Genomic DNA, 6,037 nt, shown 5'->3' on the forward strand with positions numbered 1-6,037 from the left:
GTGAGTTAAAAGTTTGATAAATGTATTATGAGATGTAGTAAAAAAATAAAAATTAATTATATAAATAAATATCATAATTTCAACTCGTTTATTCAGTTTTATTAGAATAGAGTAGAATTTCAGTTCAACTAGTTCGATTTAGGCAAAATTTGTAGTTTAATTTTTTTAATTTTAGTGACTTATTCAGTTTATTGGATTATTAATATATAAGAATTGAACCGATTGAGTGCATGTGTAGATTCACTCGCTAGATTTGAAATAAATAAAATCTAAGCAATGCAATTTTCATAGGACAAATCTATCTCTTTTGTAACTAAAACCTCTAATCAATTTGTGATTAGAAATGTCTCAACCCTACAAAATCCTTAGAAGAAAGACTCTTAGAAACATTAATAATTGAGGAACAAGAGAAGAATCACTCAAGTCCCAATAAACTAAAAAGAAAATTTTCAAATTTACTCAAATATCTCTAATTTTGATTGGCCAATTCTTCTTTAGATATGTACTTGCATCATAAATTTTAAAAGAAATATAAACTCCTAAAAATAATATAAAATTTGACACTAACAATTTAATTTATAGTCAAACCCTATTTAATAAATAAATAAGAAATTTAAAACTCCTATAACTAATTAAATATTCGATTTTATAAGTCTTATATTACAGAAACTCTAATTAAATGAATAAATATATACCATTTTAAATGAACTTCTAAGTAACATAAAATTCTAAAATTTAGGCCTAAAAAATACTCAAATCTCATAATAAAAAAATGGGTAGTTGATGTTTCAAACCCTTCTAGGTTAATATCACTGAGTGAAATTAATAAATTCAATTACAACTGATGAAGAAACTAATATAGAATACTTACAAAAGCAGCTAGCTTTTCTCATTAAAAATTTCAATAGGGCCTTCAAAAAGCTATCTAAGAATAATAAAGGAAATGAAGATGGTCAAAGCTTCAACAAATGCAAAGGAAAAGTAGTCGTGAATGAGGAAAATTTCAAAGAAAAGCATTCAATGTCACGAATGTTGAAACTATGACTCAACAAAGAAGAAATCTTTTAGTGTGACTAGAGTGATGAAGACTCTACCAATTAAAAAAATGAAGAGGATGAGAACTTTTTACTTTTAAATTAGTGAAAAAAGTTTCAACTGACTTTGATAATAGTAGTGATATGATGTAAAATTTATTTAATTAAGAGCACCAAAGTTGATGTTTTTCAAGTTTAGAAGATCAATTGACTTGCGACATTTATTGGATGGGGTCTAGGAATTTCTAAGTTGAGATATTTTTATAGGGATTGAAGAGCTCTTTCTTAGTTTCAAAACTCACTTTGAATCATCTTATTTTGCATTGAGAAGCTCAAGTTGTTAGCAGTTTACTAAAAATTGCACAGCCATAAAATTCTAAACATAATTATTACTGGAATTATGAGTTTTGGGATTTGGGTAAGCTTTTAAATCATATTAGGTCCAATTTTTAATGTTTAATTTTGATTACTTATAAGCCCAATTATGTATTTATCAAGTCTTATATTTTCGATATTTACCTATTATGAATTTTTTTTTTTAAAAACTAACCACTGGATTTATTAAATGAGTCAACAAAACTAAAGAAATAAACATAATAAAGTCCTAACTACACAATAACTAAAAAAGAAAAAAAAAATCCAACTACAATAAAACCATTTTCTTTGAAAATCACTAAAATCAATGGTATTCTAGGGGCCCAAAATTAACCCTTAACTACCCAATTGATTTGACCCTAAGAAGCCTCCTCTCTTCATCTCTATCATTTCCATTTCAGCTTCTCGAAGAATACACTGTTGTTTTTCCCAAAGTACCCTTTAGGCCCCATCTTTGCCCAGTGCTTCACCGGCCGATTAAGATTCCCTCCTCCATTTTCCTCCTTGCAAATGGTGACACTTCTCCTACTAGACAGATTTGCTCTACCCTCCGTTGCTAGTATGTGAGCCAACCCATTTCTTCCTCTTGCAGTGTATGAGAAATGACAGGTATGGAAAACTTCTTTCAATTTTTCTGGTATCTTCGATGTAAGTACTAATACCGATTCATCTCTCCTGTTGATATTTTTCTTTTTTATTATTATGAGAGCATTTCCCTTAATCTCAACCCTTTGAAGTCCTAAATCTACTCCTATTTGTGTCGTCTAGACACATGCAACCGCTTCTATAGCAAACACCGATGAAATACATTTGTTGATTATTATTTTCAAGCCTACCACCGTCCCATCAGGCCTCCTCACTACCAGTCCTGTACACGACTCTTTTGTGGTCCTTTGAAAAGCTCCATCAAATTTTATTTTGATCAGATCTGACATTGATGGTCCCTATCCTTCTAGTACAGGAATTCTAACAGATTAGCGTTGTCTAAGCTCTCCCCATTCTTTTGTATTTTTTTTCACCATTTCCACTATTTCTTGAGCCAGTTGATTATGTCTTTCATGTAGGACCCGATTCCTAGATGTCCAGATTGCCCAAATAATCCCGATTATTAAGCTTTTCTACCCACATGTTCCATTATCTAATAGGTATGTCATTCATTCCCTATATTCGACTACTGAAAGATTTTGCGGCCACCAAACTTCTAACTTACCCCATTCTTCCTTCGCAGTTACACAATCCTAGAACACATGTTCAAGAGTTTCGCAACCATTCTAACATATGGGGCATGTCGTTTCATTCCCTAGTCTCCTGAAGGCTAGGTTGTTGAGAGTCGGGATAAAATTATTAAACCCCTTCCAATTTGTAATTTTAACTTTGCTAGGTGCTTCTATATGCCATAATTTCTTGTAATAATTTCTGTAAAGATATGGCTCGTTGTTTGTATTGGTGTCTTGTATTGTCTTCTTGTACCCACTTCTCATTGTATATTCCCCCGTCGCTTCCCTTTTCCATACCAATATGTCTTCTTGTGGGTTTTTCGAGAAAGGAATGCATAGAATACATTCTACATCTTCAATCGCAAAAACATTGGTAATCAAATCCTCCCTCCATTATTTGGTTTCTTGAATAATCAAATTTAACACTCTAGTTATCGAACTATTTGTAACCCGATTCTGAACTTTATAATCCACAGATTTAGGGATCCATGCATCATCCCTCACAGATATATTCTATTATTCTACCCCGTTCCAACCCTCTAGCACATCCTGAATTTAAAGAAACCCTTTGTGGCCCAGATACTCCTCCAGGTATAAGAATGATTATTTCTTAAACTTGATTTTAAGAACGTAGATAACGAGTAGTATTTCGCCTTTAAAGTCCAACTACACAAATGAATCCCTCGCTTATCTTTGTGCTTCTGCCACCAAAATTTACTGATAATCACTTCTAATTCGCAATAAACAGAATTGGGTAATAGAAAACATAACATCAAATAAGTTGGTTTAACTTGTAAAATACTCTTTATAAACACCTTTTTACCTCCCTAGGAGAGAGGCTAGATACACCAATTACTCACCTGATTGCATAATCTATCTTTCAACCCCTAAAATGTTGCTTTCTTTTGTCGTCGCACCATACTAGGTAATCCAAGATACCTTCCAGTGTTCTTTTTGTGTCAATCCCTTATAGATTAGGAGATATCGTTTCTTTTGTTCCTGAACATTTGTACTAAAATAAATGACTTTTCAAAATTAATGCATTGTCTAGAGCAATTTTCATATTCTTGCAAAATCTCCTTCATTATCTGTGCCCCCTACTTGCCTCTCCAAATAACAAACGCGTGATCGCGGGGTGTAACGTTCCAAAGAATATGAATTGTTATTTGTCAAAAATTAACACAATTAAGTGTCTGTCTCAGTGGTTAAGAGTTGGGGGTGTGTTTGGAGTTTGGTCTTCGAGTCTTGGTGAGAGCAATTGAATTTATTTTTGTTACTCTTTAATGGCCTGTTTGTTGATGGTGTTGGATTAGGTTTAAAATTCTAAAAAAGATGGTAAGTGGATAGAAGTGGGTTGTTAGGATTAAGGTGGCTTGATTATCAGGGAAATGGATCTTATTTTATTTTATTTTTTTCAAATTGTTAATTTGGTCTCTAAAGAACGACACCCCTATTCACAATTGTTTCTTTATTTTCTATTTTTCACACCGCCTTCCTTCTTCCCCTTGTTTCCTTTTTTTTTTTTTTTGTTCTATCCATCATTCGTACGAGTACTGTGTAGTGTCGCTAGATTTGAGCGTAAGCATTTTGGGTGTTATCTTTGTAATTTTCTGTGGTAAAAGATTTTGTTTTAATACTCAGTTTTTGTTTGATAGTGATACGAACTATGTTGAATGATGATTATGGTTTATTTCTTCTATTAGGAGAGATGCATGGAACATTCGACTAATCCTTAGTGAATTAAATGTACGTGGGTTGCTATCTTCGTGAAGGTAAGAATTCAATTTGAGGCATGGGTCAAATTTTTTCATTAAGATGTGGTTGTTTTTAATGTCAATTCGTATTTTGAGTGTGAGAAATAGTATTAATTAAGCTTCTTATTGACGTATATAGATTTTGGATTGCTCGTGCTGGAATCGGTGTCGAGAAATACTAGGCGTGTAACGAGAAACTCAAAAAATGGCAAATGGCGAAAGCCAAAATTAGGGCCTGTCGATGCCACATGATCATCTGTCTGGCCGTGTGCGACACACAACTGTGTAACAAGCCGTATGCAAGGCCGTGTGAGCCACACGGTCTAGGCCATTTTGGGCCATGTGGGCCCAAATTTTAGAAATTTTTCCTAAGGTCGTACATTTCATCCCGATCGACTGTAGACCTTTCATGGGGACGGTATATGTTTATATAAGGCTTAAAGCATGAAATTTACTAATCTGTTAGCATGAAATTTACTAATCTGTTAGTATGAAATTTGACATAAATGACGTCTAAATGCATGTAATGTGATGCGATATGTATGATCTGTTATGCATAAGCATGTTTAATATATGTTATACGAGCATGCATGGCATGTAAATTCCAATATCTGTTATTTCTATTATTTCTGATATTCTATTTATATCTGGCTATGGGGCAGATTATGTACTATGTGGAGGAAGTGTTCTGTGTAAGGCATTAACTCATCATTATACTGGCAGCATTACTATGATTATTTTGAAAAGTATCGTAAGGACACTAAGTGGTGTGTAGGGTTAGGTGAGTATTTTATACCCTACATGGTATGCTGAAATGGTCAGAGTTGGTGTGTAAAGGATGAGGGATAGGATTATATTTTTCTGCATCTGTACTACTCTGACATGATTCTAATTCTGTATAAAAAATATGACTGTATTTGTTTTGTCGTGTGATTAAATTTGAATCTCTGTTTCTTATAAGTTACACACTGTGTTATAAAAAAAACTCACTTTTTGTTTGTCTGATAATTTTAGGGTTATAACTCACTTTTTGTTTGTCTGATAATTTTAGGTAACCCTCAAACCTATGCAGATCGGTGCGACAAGAGCTTGGTTATGTCCACATTTTCGTAAACTCTGTTTTGCTTAAATTTGTCTTATTTAAAATTATGATTTGAGAGTTTTTGTAATTTTTGGACTCTTGAGACATTTGAAATTATTTTTGCTTTGGATTTTAAAATTTGGATTTTTGGCTCGACACTCGATGAAACGATTTTACTAAAATAAATGTTTTCGAGAGAGCAAGCTGGATTTTCCAAAATAAAATGTTCTAAAACTTTTCGTTGCAAAATAAACGATTTATTTTAAAGATGTAAGCGAACAACGATTTTAATTAAGTATAACAAACACATTTTCAAATGAAGCGGGTTCATTTAAATAATTAAGATATACGATGTTTTTGAAAATCGAACGTCTTGTTTATAACTATTTTTTATAACATTTCTAGATTTGTCCATAACGTCTAGGCCGAGTTTAAGGTGTTACACGAGGTTTCACCTATAAAATTTTGCTCCTTTCGTTTGCCCACTATCTTTTGCAAGTCTCAGTAAAGTGGACAAACCCTCACTACATATTAAGAGTAGATATGGGCTTAGCGGATCTCCCTGCCTAAGCCCCC

The 6,037-nt window shown here is 32.9% G+C and overlaps 1 long non-coding RNA gene across 1 annotated transcript; it reads left to right on the forward strand.

The window, feature by feature from the left end:
- The first annotated feature begins 1,717 nt into the window (after window positions 1-1,717).
- Window positions 1,718-5,599, forward strand: LOC108480808 (uncharacterized). The gene is made up of 4 exons (XR_008282598.1): window positions 1,718-2,018; window positions 4,330-4,398; window positions 4,520-4,753; window positions 5,432-5,599. It is a non-coding gene; the product is annotated as an uncharacterized LOC108480808 (long non-coding RNA).
- Window positions 5,600-6,037: the final 438 nt, after the last annotated feature.

This window comes from Gossypium arboreum, chromosome 1 (genome assembly GCF_025698485.1).
Source record: "Gossypium arboreum isolate Shixiya-1 chromosome 1, ASM2569848v2, whole genome shotgun sequence".
NCBI classification, from domain to species: Eukaryota; Viridiplantae; Streptophyta; class Magnoliopsida; order Malvales; family Malvaceae; genus Gossypium; species Gossypium arboreum.